Source organism: Sminthopsis crassicaudata, chromosome 3 (genome assembly GCF_048593235.1).
Source record: "Sminthopsis crassicaudata isolate SCR6 chromosome 3, ASM4859323v1, whole genome shotgun sequence".
Classification (NCBI taxonomy): Eukaryota; Metazoa; Chordata; class Mammalia; order Dasyuromorphia; family Dasyuridae; genus Sminthopsis; species Sminthopsis crassicaudata.
Genome location: NC_133619.1, coordinates 392,924,539 through 392,939,638, shown reverse-complemented (window position 1 = coordinate 392,939,638; position 15,100 = coordinate 392,924,539).

Genomic DNA, 15,100 nt, shown 5'->3' with positions numbered 1-15,100 from the left:
TCTTAAACTTTTCTTGTATTGAAAATGCAGAGATAAGAGATTAGACAATAATACAATTAGTTGGATGCAAAACTAGATAGATAAACAGATGCAGATATTTGTTAATGGGTCAGAAACTCTCCAGGAACCTGAGTTTGGCTTTTATGACAATTTTTATGAATAGAGATAAAATACTTATAAATAGATAAAATGCTAATAAATAGATAAATACTAATAATAGATAAAATAGGGAATAGATAAAAGATTAATAAAATTTGTAGATGACACAAAGCTGAGAGGAATACTTAAGATACTAGATGACAATAGGCCAAAAGATCTGGTTGAATCTAGTAAAAATGAAACCCAATACAGAAAACATAAAATGTTGCACTTGTATACAAAAAGAATCAATTTCATAAGTATAAAATAGAGGAGGCATGGAAAGGCAGCAAACATTCTTAAAAAGATCTGGAGGTTTTAGGACACCTCAGATTAATATGAAGCAGCTAAGGGAGGTAATAAGACAGTCAAAAATTAATGTAATCTTAGTTGCGTCAAGAGAGGAATAGCTTCCTGGAGTAGTCTCACTAGACACTCCCTTCCTCAGACCTCATCTGAAATATATAAAGGATATTGCTAGACTATAGTGTGTAAAAGAAAACAGTCGGGATATTGAACCATACTTGAGTCTATATCTTAAGAGGACCTTTAAAGAACTGTGCATATTTGCCTTAATGACAAAAAATAAAATAAAATAAATTTCAGAAGGGACTAGCTTGAAGTATATGAAGGACTGTCATGTGGAAGAGGAGTAAATTTATTTCATTTATCCCTAAAGAATAGAACCAGGAATAATGTGAAAACTGCAGAGGCTAATTTAGGCTTAATGTCAGCTCAGGACAAACAATTTAACAATTAAAACTTCCCAAAAATGGGATGAGCTGCCTTTAGTGGGCATCCCCTCCTCCTTGGAGATGTGAAGGTTGTAGGACTATTTTTGGGATATGCTTTATTGGAGATTCCTTCATGTATGGCCTGAATTATATGGATACTGAATTTCTTTGTAATTCTTAACTTCTGTGATTGTTTTTATTAATTTGGATTTTTGTTTCCAGAGAGAGAAGCTTGAAGTTATAGTACACTGCAATTTTCCTAAAGCAATTCAGCTTTCTTTCTTTCTGCTAATTCAATTGGACTGCCAAGTGATCGTTCCTTTGCACAGGGGTTTCCTGTTCCCTTTATATTTACTGACAAGCCAGCTCTATGGTCCAGCCATTTAACCATATATTAGATAGAGCCTGGACAAAAATCATTCTGTCCACTAGATTTTTCCTGGGTGAACAGTTAGTCTGAATTCTTCAAATGATTATGTATATCTTTGGAAGGCTCCTCAATGTTCCACAACTTGGTGCAACTAGAACAAACAGGAGTGTCAGGAGACTTATCTCAATGTTTATAAGGAATTCCATTTCAGACTCTGCTTTAGACATGTTCTATAACAGAGGCAAACTGCTTGGGTGAGCCCACATCACTCTTTTTTTTTCTTTTCTTTTTTTTATTGTCCATATATATAATGTATGGGGGTTTTTTACATTTTTAAAATTAATTTTATAATTATAACTTTTTTTTTGACAGTACATATGCATGGGTAATTTTTTACAACATTATCCCTTGCACTTATATCTATTCCAAATTTTCCCTCCTTCCCTCCACCCTCTCCCCTACATGGCAGGCAGTCCCATACATGTTAAATGTGTTATAGTATATCCTAGATACAATATATGTGTGCAGAACCGAATTTCTTGTTGCACAGGAAGAATTGGATTCAGAAGGCAAAAATAACCTGGGAAGAAAAACAAAAATGCAAACAGTTTACACTCACTTCCCAGTGTTCCTTCTCTGGGTGTAGCTGAGTCTGTCCATCAATTGAAACTAAATTAGATCCTCTCTTTGTTGAAGATATCCGCTTCCATGAGAATATATCCTCATACAGGATTGTTGTTGAAGTGTACAACAATCTCCTGGTTCTGCTCATTTCATTTAGCATCAGTTCATGTAAGTCTCTCCAGACCTTTCTGAAATCATCCTGCTGGTCATTTCTTACAGAACAATAGTATTCCATAGCATTCATACACCATAATTTACCCAACCATTCTCCAATTGATGGGCATCCATTCATTTTCCAGTTTCTAGCCACTACAAAAAGGAGCCCACATCACTCAAGCTTCACTAAGGAGTATGGTGAAACCACTTTGAACCAGCATACAAGAGGAAATTGTTAAATTTTTAGTGCAAACATTTACATTGCAGAAATTGGCATATGTCCCAAATCAAGACTTGATTTATTGTTTCATTGATTGTTCAGACTTAATAAAATGATGGAGAAAATATTAATAAGACATATAAAACTTAAAAGTTTGCCATACAGATTTTTCCAACCCAAAGAGGAAGTTGTTAAACATTTGCATGGTGTGCTGGAATATCTTTTGGTATCAATCATCAGAAAATCATGGAACAAATTTTCCCTGCTGCTACATCCCTCAAGGAATGTTTTATGATATGGAGACATTTTACTGGAGGAGAATCTTTAAGACTATAGATGAATAAAAATTTCAGATCATAATAAAGCACACCAGTAAGAAGTAACCAGCTTTTGTGATAAAAGACCAGTCAAACCAGTCAAACAGGGACTATTTGGCAACCATGCCCACATATATAATGCCAGTTCCCAGCACCATAATTAGTTAATTTTTTGCCAAAGGCAAGAATATAAAATTGTGCATTCCCATGCTATCACTCTGCATCCTTGGAATTGTAGATACATATACATATATATATATATATATATATATATATATATATATATATATATATATATATATATTTTTTTTTTTTTTTTTTTTTTTCCTTTACTCTTTACTTTTTGTAGGTCTGCAACAAATGTCATTTTTGCATCACCTTTGTTTTGGGTCTGTTTGGCTAAGCCTGAAGAAGCAAATCACCTACTTTTTCCTCCTCCCCACTCCCTAATCTATCTAAATCGTAGCCATTGTATAATGACAAGATCTCGGATAGAAGAAAGACCTAAATTCAAGCCTTGACTGCTACTTAGGCTAAGGATCAAAAGAACATTTCAGATCAAGTCTTCAATAAAACCTCAATGAAGCTGACTTTGGCGTGGTGTGGTTTGGACCAAAAGCAAGGAGGGCATAACTCTGGGAACAGGTAAACAACCAGTGGCCTCGGGCCAAAGCCTGGCTGCTGCCTGGTTTTATACAATCTGTCAAGCTTAGAATAGTTTTTACATTTTTTAATGAAATTTTATTGAATTTATATATGTAAAATCCATTTTTAGCTGCTGGCTGTATAAAAGGTAGGCAAGACTTCACTATAGCCTATACATTACAGACTCCAAGCTAGTCTAACCTTAGCATTTTATAGTTAATGAAACTGAATCCTAAAGAGATTAAATGATGTATCTAAAATCACCTGAATGGTGGTATTTAGCAAAACTGGGATTTTAAGCCTAATACTTTGATTCTAAATCCATGGATCTTTCTACCACAGTATTGTAATTACTAGATGTGTGACACAAGGCCAAGCAACTTAACCTGTCTGCATTTCAGTTTCTTCATGTATAAAATGTAGATAATATTTTCACTCCCCATCTTGCAGGTATTTTTGTACATAGTTGTTTTGGTGGGAAAGCTCCTGGTGAGGAGTTGCCTTTACCAGTGCAAATTGGTGGAAAGAGCTATAGATCTGAGGTCAGGAAAATTCATATTCAAATCTGACTTCAGACCTGTATTAGCTGGGTGACCCTGGGCAAGTCCCTTAATACTGCCTCAGTTGCCTCATCTATAAAATGAGCTGGAGAAGGAAATAAGAAATTACTCCCATATTTTTGCCAAGAAAACCCCAAATGTGGCCATAGAAAGTCAAACAGAACTCAACAACAACCGCAGCTTATTAAGTCTTACACTTTGTAGTTGCCTGGGTCTCTGAAAAGTTAACTTATTTGCCAAAGATCACATAGCCAGTATATATCAGAGTAAGAACTGTGACCCAGGCCATTCCGGGAGTTATGATCCATTCCCACATTGTCTCTTTGTTACAGGCTATGAGGAAAATACTTTGTAAACCTTAAACTCATTCCTAGAAATGAACCCAAATGCCAGTACTATGAAGCCTTCATGATTATTCTGAGACCTAATGATCCTGTTTGTCTGTCTTTCTCTCCCTTCCCATTTCTCTCTCTTCTCCTCTGTCTCTGTGTCTCTCTGCCCTCTCTCCTTTACAAACTCCTCTTATAATATAATGTTAGCCCCACACACTCAGAATATAATTCCATAATGTGGGTCATTACTTTCCAATTGTTTCACTTTTGTTAATATTTTCTCACTGAGAGATCCAAAAGAGAAATGTCTTTTTATATTTATGACAATGCTTAGTATATTTCTGATAGAAATCTTTCTAAAACGAACTACACAGTTTTTATGAGGCATATTAAACATAATTTACTCTTTCTTAGCAGACTCAGGAAAATGAGCTTCAATTATTATACTCTACTAAATGCAACAACACCCTGAAGGGCAGCTGCGATATGTACAATTGTTTGTCTTGCTATTGAGTGTTTCCTGGATAACTGATATTTTGAGTTGTTATAACTGCTTTTATAATCTTTTTACCCCCATGTTATCTGTCACTTCTCACTGATGTCAAAATACCTATTCCCCCCTGTTGGGATTACTAGGTGAGAACTGAGGTTGTCTGGATGGTGACAAGGTGAGAATTCAGGTTTTCTGGACAATTACAAGGTGAGAACTCAGGTTGACTTGATAGAGGGGGCAAGCTCATTGGCTGGGGTGGTTCTTCCCAGAAGCCCTTGCATTATCCCACGCCCATTCTCTGGGAGGATAAAAAGAGACAGCACTGGGCGCAGAGGGGAGATCTGCCTGGAGAAGGATAAGAGCTGGAGGAGATTCAGAGCCAGGATTCAAGAGGAGGACTCTGAATTGCATCAGGCTTGACGGGGCTCTCTGCAGGAAGGGAAGTCACTTCTTTGGACAAGAGTTAACAGCAACTGCCTGGAGACAACGGTTCGTTACAGGAAGAAGAATCTGTCGGAGAGATTTGAGTAGAAGACACAGCAGATCTCTTCCCAGAGAGCGATCTGGCAGCTTCTGGAGACGACAGCTCGCTACACCCCCCACCCTCCAAATATCTCTCCATCCTTATAATACTACATTTTCTAATCTGATATAGGTTGGGAAACAATATAAAGAAGCTTATTAAAATTATGTGTAAGATAAATATAAATTTATTCAGATGGAACATGAGCAATTTCTCTACAGGATAAAATTCTTAGGCATTGTTACTTGCTTAGGTCACTCAAAAAACTTTACCTTTTCTTCCTAGTTCCCAATGGCTGATATTACTAGAAGTTCTACTCTAGGTATACAAATATATGAAAATGATACTCTAGGTATACAAGTGTCCTAACAAATCATACATTATTAGTAAAGCATATTCACTAAACTTTTCTCCCTTTTCTCCCTATGTTTTGAACAATCCATCCTCTCACCTAGATAGCACTTCCACAACTAAAACGGTGCATTCATAATACAGATGTCTTGAAGTAGAGTTTAGTCTATGGTCATAGAACAAAGAAAAAGTAAATGACCTTTGGAGAAAAGGAATCTATGGCTTACCCCCTATTTTATTACATGATCCTCCAAACAACTAAAGCTAACCAACTGCTCTTTCCATATAGTGTCATTATTCCTGGAAATGAGAATTTAAATGGTTTAATTATCCATTCTCTTCATAAAGACTAGGATCACATATTCCCAGAATGGGAATTCCTTAGAAATCATCTAGTTCAGTATTCTAATTTTTCAGACAAGAAAACTAAAACCTTAGAGTTTAAATAATTCTGGTAAGGTCACAAGCTATTAAATGACAAATTTGAATAAAAAGAGATATTTAAATTTTACTTTAATATTAATCTAATTGCCTAATTGTGTATACACAATTCCATAAGGCAATTAGATTAATATTGCATATATATATATATATATATATATATATATATATATAATATAATACCATATATGAATGGTTATTGGATGGGCATCAAGCAGAATTATCAGGATCTTGATATGGTGATCCCCAAGGCCTAATAATCTCTAACATATTGAAAGATTAGGAAAAGACTCAAGAGGCAATGCTCAACTATAACAAGAGTCATCATTGTCAGACTTTTGGGCATTCTCTAAGCCTAAAAACTCAGGTAGCTTATAGCACAACCCAATAATAAGACTTTGTCATGGATACACATAATAAAGGCACTAACACAAAATAAAGACATTGGAGTGGTTTGTCATTTCCTCTTCCAGCTCTTTTTACAGATGAGGAAACTGCGGCAAAAAAGGTTAAGTAACTTACCCAGGATCAATGTCTACTAAGTGACAGATTTGAACTTACAAAGATTATCTTCCTTACTTCCTCACTACACTTTATACACAGTGTCACCTCACAGCCCAAAGCTTGGGCTTAGTATCACTGACACTATTCCCGATGTCATTAGTTTCTCCACAGAATGGCATGATGGCCCTGTCCATGAACCCCACAGGCTATTGTGCCCTATTTCAATTATGTGATGCTGCCATTACATATGGTTCACCCATGATTCACACATGCACAACCTACAGGACTCTCATTCTCTTGCCTTCTTCTCCATTCTTTCAACAAAGCCTGATCCCATTTATAATTCAAATCTTCCTTTGGGCAATGTTGCAGTTGTTATATCTTAGTATTCAAAGACTGGATAATGTGGTGAGAAGCCTAAAGATGTTTTTCCTTCTGTCTTAAAGCTTCCATTCTAAGGTAACAGGAACACATAGCAAACATAGTCATATTTTGATTAATTATAAGTAGGTTTTCTACTTTTTGCATCACCATGAACAAAATTTTTAATTGAAATCAGCTTCTCCTTGCCTTACAGCACTCTTCTAGTCCTCCATCCCCTTGGTGAGTGAAGAAAAAAAAAAATCAACTGATTTTAATATGTACTTGAGCAAAACAGTTAAGAATGCAAGTTTTATTGAATTTATTGAAATTATTTTTAAAATCATGTAATGTATTTCTAAGGAAGAAATAGATATGGGTTTGTTTTCTAGTGTGTTAAAGGTTGATCTTTCTTATCCATTCAACAAATGTTTATTGCTACTAAGTAAAAAGCATTGTAGGTACTTGATTATGGTGGACCATAGAGAACAGAGGGTTAACAAGTAGATGTCAAATGGCCCAGAGCCCCACCAATGACCAGTGTCTTTCTCTTTTCAGGGGTGTCCCTTTTGATCTTCAAATATAATTTGCCACAAGGGAAAGGGAAAGGAAGTCAAGATTGGCCACACTTTGAGGTTTTGTCTGTTGGCCAATGGGTTCAAGGTGGATTTACAGCTAAATCTCTCCCAGTTGGATACCAATTATACATCCCAGCTCCACCCCCATGGGTGTTGTCCTAATCTCCCAAAGAATACTAAGGCTACTTTAAAAGCATCTCAAACACACTCTCAAACAAACTCTAAATTACCAGGATTACTTGCTGTTTCTTTGAAAATGACTTTCATGTGAAAATACTTCAGAAACATAAAAGTTAATCGCCCCCTGTCATTACCTACTTCCAGCAGCAGGGTTAAGAAGAAATTAAATTATTCTGTAAAATGAATCTGAACCTCACTCAACCTTCTCCACATTGTCCTTAGAAATAGTTTGGCATAATATAATCAAATCCAGTTTTTCATAAATGAGAGGAAATTTACCAGAAACATTTCTAGTATTTTAAATGGAGTCAAGTTCTGTTTTAATGATTATAAGCTAAGACATATGACTTATAGTAGGATAGAAAAAATTTAAAATACAAGCTAATGTGAAGAAAATGCCCTAACAATTTATTATCTAACACACACACACACACACACACACACACACACACACAAATTAAAATCTTTCTTGCTGAGCAAAATAGAAATTATTCATGTGTATATGGCACCTTCCTCAGAAGAAACCAATGAGTTAAGGAGCATAAGTGTTTTTATCCCCATTTTACAGATGGAACAACTGGACCTCAGGATAGCTAAGGGACTTGCCAGTAGTTACATAACTAGTAATGTTAGAACTGGAAGTTGGACCTAGGTCTTTTTTATTTCACATCCAGGACTCACTTCACTACTGTATCATGCTTCATGTTTACCTTAAAGTGTCAATGTTTTAAAAATAAAAAGAAAACATTATGAATGCTAGGAAATCATGTCCCATGTTGACTGTTAGAACCCATTCTGGCATAATGGATGGAGATCTGGTGTCTGAAACAGTAAGACTTGATCTCAAATTCTACCTTTTATACATATTGCTATTATGATACTAAACTAATAATCTAACTTCTCAATGCTCCAGGCAGTAATATGAGAAAACAAATTATACAATAGTTGCTCATTTTCATGGTTTCTTCATTGGGGTTTTCCCATATCCAGGTATGGTCCAAACAAACAAAAACATTGAGATTCATTGAACACTAACCATACAACATGCATAGATATAGTCTATATGGTTTATGTTGACAATAAGAACTTGAAAATAAGTCATCTATCCTTTCCTCATAGTCTAACTAAAGTTTGAGAACAATAGTTTATATTAGTAATCTCCAGGGAACTCAGTTTGAGCTCTGTGAATAAAAATAAGACTCCAACCATTGAAATGCAATAAAAAGCTGGATCTCTGAAACCTAATCTAAACCAGCCTGCTCTCTGATGTAGAAGGTAAACCTCAGGTCCCTTTTCAATGAGGGATATGAGGTGTCTTAGAGGGAAATTCTGGCAGAATCAGAATCTCCCAAATCTGCTTAACATAGAACTAATATATATAATCTGGGAGCCAGTCATTTCTTTTTATTTTTTTAAATTATTAATTTTTAATGCACATTGCTTTATGAATCATGTTGGGAGAGAAAAATCAGAACAAAAGGGGAAAACTATGGGAGAAGAAAAAAACATAAAAAAGAAGTAAACATAGCATGTGTTGATTTCATTCAGTTACCAGGATTCTTTTTCTGGATACAGATGGAATTTTCTGTCCAAAGTCTATTGGGATTGGCTTAGATCACTGAACTACTGAGAAGAACCAAATTTTTCATAGTTGATCATCACACATTCTTGCTGTTATTGTGTACAATATATTCCTTGTTTTGCTTGTTTCATTCAGCAACAGTTTGTGTAAATCTTTGCAGGCCTTTCTAAAATAGGTTTGTCCATCATTTTTATAGAACAATAATATTCCATTACCTTCATATACCACAACTTGTTCAGCCATTCTCAAATTGATAGGCATCTACTCATTTTCCAACTCTTTGCTTCCACAAAAAGAGCAAAGCCATTTCTTTTATCCCTTATGGTTCCCTTATTTTCTACAATTTAAACATTTCTTCCTAAGTCTCAGTTCTTTCTTCAAAAGTTTTTTATTCATTTAGAACATAAGTACAAAGAGACCAAAAAGCAATTTCTATGAACACAGTACAACACAAAAGAGGATTCAATATGAAACCATGGCTCTCCATTTCATAATTCACTTTAAAAATTTTGTAATTAACATAACTTATCATTTCTGTGCTTCCTTCTAAGCTATATTTTGTTCTCTGCTGTGAACATTTTTTCTCCCTTCCTCCCTTCCTAATGTTTGACACAGATATGTATCTATATGTAAAACCATACTAATACACATCTGTTTATCACTTCTTTCTCTGGATGAGATCTCAGTGCTAACTAAAAACCTGGAAGGGAAATGGTGGCAGCAAGCACACTGAGGTTTTTGGCATTAGGAGAGATAAGTTCCTAACAGTGAACATCAGTCCTCCATGACTACTACCATTAGATTAGATCAAATTAGTGCTTGGGAAAATATTTAGAAAAACTGGTAAAAAGAAAACTCTTGAAATAGAGGGTTTTCTTTAAGAGTCTGGGTTTAGAAATAGCCTTTTCATTTTCAAATAGACCCTAAACATGAATCCCCCTTCTTCTATCCATCACCTAGTAATGTTCTCTAGGCAATGAACATAGTTTTTTCCAATTTAATCTAGGTCACTTCAATAAGCATTTATTAAGTGAGACCTGTTGAAGACCTTAACTTAAAAAGACCAAGGTCTCCCATTGCATCCAGGGCCATCTCCAATGGTCATGATCTATATCTAACCCCTGGACTCAGATGACTCAGAAGGGAAAAGTGATGCAGGAGACCTTGCACAGCCCTCTTCAATTAAATTCAATTCACTTGTATGTCCTAACATCACCTTCCTGATGTCATGGTTGTCTTGGAGAATAAAGGACAAAACAACAACAGACTAAGGGATATAGAGATAAAATTAAAAAAAAAATTCACTGTCTTAATGAGCTTACATTCTGGGGAGGAGGAAGTATGACATTAATATTTCATATATTGTTGTATTCTCTTCTAAGCCTGTTTTCTCATTTGTAAAATGAAGGATCTGGACTACATGGCCTCTGAGGTCCCTTCCAGCTTTAAATCTATGCTTCTACAAAGTATATATGGTATTATTTGAAAAGAAAAAGACTACCAACAATTAGAAGGAATTAAGAAGAGTTTCTGGGAAGTGATAATTCATCTACCCATCAATCAATCAATATTCATTTATTAAGTGCTTACTATGTGTTAGGGGTCATGGAGGTGGTACAGTGAGCAAAATGCCAGTCAAGAAGCCCTCAGGCACTTATTAGCTGAATGACCCTGGGCAAGTCACTAAACCTTGTTTGTCTCAGTTTCCTCATCTGTAAAAAATGAATTAAAGGAGGAAATAGCAAATATGAAAAGTTTGACAAGCTTGAAAAATAACTCAATATATTCCAGGAACTGTAATAAACCAGAGGCTATAAATACTTTAAAAAAATAACAGCCTCTGCCCTCAAGAAATTTACAATCTAATAGGGAAAGACAAAATATTAATGAAAGCTGAAAAGGGGAGGGGAGAAGGGCACTGGGGAAGGAACCTTCAGGTATGGTGGAGAAGTCAAAGAAGTCCCAAGGTAGATCATTCAAGTGAATGAGGTATCTAAACTGTCTTTCCTTAAATGTCTCCATCCTCCATTTAGAGAGGTAGAGAGTAGTGATAAGGTAGAATACCAAGACTGATGAGATCTTACCAGATGAAGAACTTATCCCAATTATGAACTTCCTGGAGCATGAGGGAGATGACAGAGAAGTCTCAAAGTAATGCAGCCAGGTGAGAAATGAGAAATAGTATATGAGTTAGCCTTTAAGGAACAGGAATTCAAAGTAGAGGTATGGAGAGATTACGTTTTGTGCAAGAGAACCACCTGTGAAAAAGCCCAGAGGATAGAAATTGAGGAGCAGCAAGGAGACCAGTTTCATTGTAATGGAAAGTGCATGGAGGAGGTAATGTGGAATAAGTCTGGAAAGGTGACTGGAAAACAGCTTATAAAAAGCTTTTAAGGCTAACCTGAGGAGTTTGTGTTTTATTCTAGAAGGCTTAGAGTAGGGATATGGTCAGACCTATGCTTCTGGAAAATTATTTGGGCAGAGAGGAGAAAGATTGCAGGCAGCAAAGAGCACTATGGCCTCCATTCCCTTGTTCTACCAGTCCTCTTCCTCCCCATCATACTTCCCCCCCCCCCCCAATACCAATAACTGGAGAAGTTATTGAAACTCTAATAAAACTCTAATAAACTCTAACAAAGAGTTCTAAGATAGAGTTCTTTATCTTTTGGACTCTCGGGCCCCTTTGGCTGTATGATGAACCTTCTGAATTCCTTCTCTTAAATGCATAAATTAAAATATACAGGATTATAAAAGAAATAAATTATGTTTGAAATGCAGGTATAACAATATTAACAAACAAATCCATGGTCTTCATAAGGGGCAGAGTAAAGGTCAGATTCTCTTAACCTCCTCCAAACAACTTTAAAATAACACATCAAATTGAATTCTGGAGTTACTTAACAAAAAAAGGGAGGAGGGGGTCTAGGTGAGACATTTTTTCTTTCCAAGACAACTTAAGATATCAGTAGGAAAGATCTGTGTCATCAGATCTGATCCAGAAAGAGATCTAGGAAATCACTGGAACAGCAGCAGCAGCTTTGAGATCTCTCATCCCAGATTGAATAATTAGTCAGAAAGAGATTACAAACTATGTTTAAATGACACTGGGCACATGCTTGGGTACTGTTTGGCAAGTCCATTGCCCATATACAAATTAGTGGGGGGTTTTCCCTGACAATAAAATAAAATAAATTTTCTTGTTTTACTTTGATATTATTGGAAAGTCCATTTTTAAACAAATAATGAGAAACACAGACCAAAAATCATTGAACTATTGCTATCTATGGCCAGGTAATTCAAGAGTAAGCCACTTCTTTTATCTTAAAATGAGTCTACTGAACTCAATGGTTTCTAAGATTGCTTCCAAATTGAATTCTTTGATCCCTTTCCTCCTTTACTAATTTTTTACTAATTTTTTTTTACTCTATATATGCCTTGGTTTTCCTCTCTTCCTTTCTGTTTTTTCCCTTCCTCCTTGAAAAGCCTCTGCTTATTCTTTATCTGCTTTTTTCTTTTCTCCTGCATCTTTGTTTCCTTCCTGTTTATTCTTAGACACTTTTTAAAGCCTGGTACTTTTATTTTTTGTATGTCATGGACCCTTTGGTTGTCTGGTGAAACCAACAGATCTCTTTTCAGAAAATGTGGAATAGTATCTATCAACAAGAAATAAAGGTTCCAAATCCTACTGTAGTCGCATGTATTGGGAAGATTGCTCAAAAGGGCCCCATCCTTATAGCATGGCCAAAAAGAACTGTTTTTCCTTTCTGATCACTATGTGTCCACGAACACATGAAACCTCTTTATTTTGTCTCTTTTTTGTTTATTCTTTTTTATAATAATAACTTTTTTATTTTTTAAAATACATGCAAAGATAATTTTCAAGATTTACCTTTGTAAAACCCTGTGTTCCTAATTTTTTCCCTCCTCCTCCCCTCTCTCTCCCCTAGACAACAAGTAATTCAATACAGTTCAAACATGTGCAATTCTTCTAAGCATGCTTCCACATTTATCATTCTACACAAGAAAAATCAGCTCAAAAGGGGGAAAATGATAAATAAAAACAAGCAAACAAAAACAATATTTATGTTTATTCTTTTCTGAGCTTAGGTAAATTAGTATTCAGAGAACGAACTGACCAGGTTATAACTTTGCAAGCTTCAAAAAGTAAAAAAAAAAAAATTCACTAGGTGTCTCCTCCACAAGAGTTGGTAAAAGAAACTTCCAGATGTTGACAAATTCAGCAGGCAAAAATCAAATTAATTTCACCCTGCAGTAGTCCAATCTGTCAAATAAAATAATTCCCACAGCTAGGAACCATCCTATATGAACAAGGGAGCAACTTGTACATCACTAATCCAATATCTGAAAGCAAATTTGGTGGGGGGATAAAAGGACTCCTCGGATCAATAGTTCAGAGATGTCTCTCTGCTCAACATGTACTCTACATGGTGGATAGCATTACCTTTATGTTCTGTTTGAGCTCACCCTGCTCAGGTTTTGAGCATCTTTGGAGAAGAGAATATGCCCCCAATGAGAAGAATATTGTGCAACTTTTGTCATATAGCTCATCCCTTTATAAAGCTAATCATTAGTAACTGGTTGCTCAATATTGGGATAGATGTTGAATTGAGACTCATAAGCAATATGAGCTTTGGGAGCAAGAACCCTTTAAAACAAGCCCTAGATTCTAATACCTTCCCTCTTAAAGATTCAACCTGACAATAAGTGAAAATTCGGGATTGGAAGCCAGTGGGAGCACTGCATGTACATATAGAGAAAAAGAATATTAAAGCCAGAAGGAATGTAGGTGATCACCACCAAGAATTAGAAAGTTTGTAGCTCACTCAAAATAACTTTATTAAGAAACAAAGTGCACACCATATTATCTCCCAAAGACATATATATATATATATATATATATATATATATATATATGTATATATATATACATATATATATATATATATATATATATATATATGTATATATATATACATATATATATATATATATATATATATATATGATATATTTGAAAATGGGAATCTTTCCTCCTGTAATAACATACTGGGATCTTTAAACTATGCTATTGGAGTACAAGCTTTAAGAAGTACTACTAAGTAGAAAATCAATCAATCAGTGTTTTTTAAGTGTCAACTATGTGGCAGGCATTGTGCCAGGAGCTAAGGAGAAATGGTTTAAGTATAGGCCCAGTGATGGAATGTGTATAACTAAAGACTAGTCCAGCTAAATTGAGAGACTCATTCCCCAAAAGTTGACTCTCAGGTAATGAATTGTTCAGAAACCCCATGTTGATTGATTGATTGATTGATTGATTGCTTAATAAGGCATGGGAAGATTGCAAACTGCTTCAGTGGAATAAGTACTACACTAATGAAATCATGGATCTTGTCAAGGTATATGAAAATACATACATAATAAATTAAAGAGAAAACTAACCCCCATTCTTATTCTATTCATGAGAACCTTTTTTTCATAACTACCACTTGCAGAATTAATTTTTAAAATGCAACTGACAGAGAACACATTGCCCTTGAGTATCCATTTCATACAAAGATACCCATCTTATTTCCATGAGCCACTATGTTGCATTGTTCAGCAGTGGTGCTGATACCATCTGATTGTGCACTCCTCCCTTCACTCATATTCTGGGTTCCTGGTCTAAATTTCCAGGTTCTGACAAGCAGCATTTTTTCCAGCTGATAGCAGCCTTTCCAAAACAGACCCAACAGCAGCTTTAGAATTAGACTGCTTAAAAGAAGAAATAAATACAAATAGCTTCCATTTCTCCAGAGGAAAAAAAGAAGAGCAAGTTTTGCTTGTCTTACATGTAGCACTCCGATAACCTCGTGGAGAATCCCTCCCTTTCTCTAGATCTCAACCTCTTCTGGAAAACTGTAGTGAAGGTCAGATTACTGCAGGAACCCCAGACTAAACTTTAATCTCTTGACAGAAGCAAAAGTAAAAAGCC